Here is a 1,254-nt window from a genome sequence, read left to right on the forward strand (position 1 = left end):
TTTGTTTTTTGAGGTTTGGCACGAAAACCGGAATCGCTGCTTAGGTTTGCTTGGCAAACCTGGGTCAGAGCGACGGTTACTTCGTGGACTTCAAGCGGGGTGAGCGGTGTCGGGCCATGAGTGCCGGGGACCCGTTTAGCCATCTCGCATTTGTTTTCTTTCTCTCGAGGGCCACAGCGTTGGCCTCGAGATTCGCCGCGCTTCCCATTAGCGGAAGCTGGCGCGGGAGCGGTTAGGGTACCGGGCTTCCACAGTGTTGGAAGATTGCACGGTGACTCTCAGTGATCCGTTATCCTCTTTTCTTTGTCTGCACCCGGACGGCGCCCAGTGTGGCGCCAGTCGCGATTGCAGCTACTTCTTTCTTGGAACCTACCACAGTGTTGGTCAGGAGACACCTAGAAAGAACTGGAGGTGGCCACATTGTTGGCACTCGAGGGCGGGGCTGGTTACTATGGCCAGTCGAGCTTCCCTTCTCCAGACCGGCTGTCACCCGCGTGTCTAGATGCTTATCCACTGGACCCGGGTGATGCGCCATGGACTGACCAAGTTCTCACAGGAGGACGAGGTCAGAGGTACGTCGATTGATCCTTTCGGGGACTTCGTGTGGGTGGGCCTTGAGGCTCACTCAACTTACCCTTTATGCCAAATTATTATCTTGATTGACTAGAAAGCTACTTTGTACAGGTAATCTTCGATTAGCCAGGAAAGTAGCGCCCAGAGGAGAGAGAGAGAATGAGCTGTTATTTATTATTGCAGCTCAGTCGATACTATCTGGCCGGCGCTGCTGAAGCAGCCGAACCTATTTTAGAGAGAGGGAGTTTAGCTAGTAAACTAGGGTAGTGGGGTGGGCCTTGAGGCTCACTCAACTTACCCTTTATGCCAAATTATTATCTTGATTGACTAGAAAGCTACTTTAGAAGGGAGGAGAGGAGGAGCCTAACTAGGGATACTCTCAGGATCGGGATCCTCTAACTAGGAAAACTCTCTACACCCCCAGAATTGAAACTTCAATTCTAGAGTTTGAAATAGGTCAGAAATGATAACACCAAACATCGGAGATCATCTACCTCAAACTGGAGTATTCATAACCCAAAGAAATACTATACTCAACAAAGCACATTCAATACAAGTAGCCAAAGAAGCATATTTATGGTCGGTTAGTATGAGCGATGAGTTTGTGTTGAACGTAGTCTGACAGGATGGAACAGATGGAGAGAGTCCACGCCTGCGATGATCTTGCACCAGTCTAGTGGC

The sequence above is a fragment of the Aureococcus anophagefferens genome (assembly GCF_000186865.1).
Source record: "Aureococcus anophagefferens unplaced genomic scaffold AURANscaffold_40, whole genome shotgun sequence".
NCBI classification, from domain to species: Eukaryota; class Pelagophyceae; order Pelagomonadales; family Pelagomonadaceae; genus Aureococcus; species Aureococcus anophagefferens.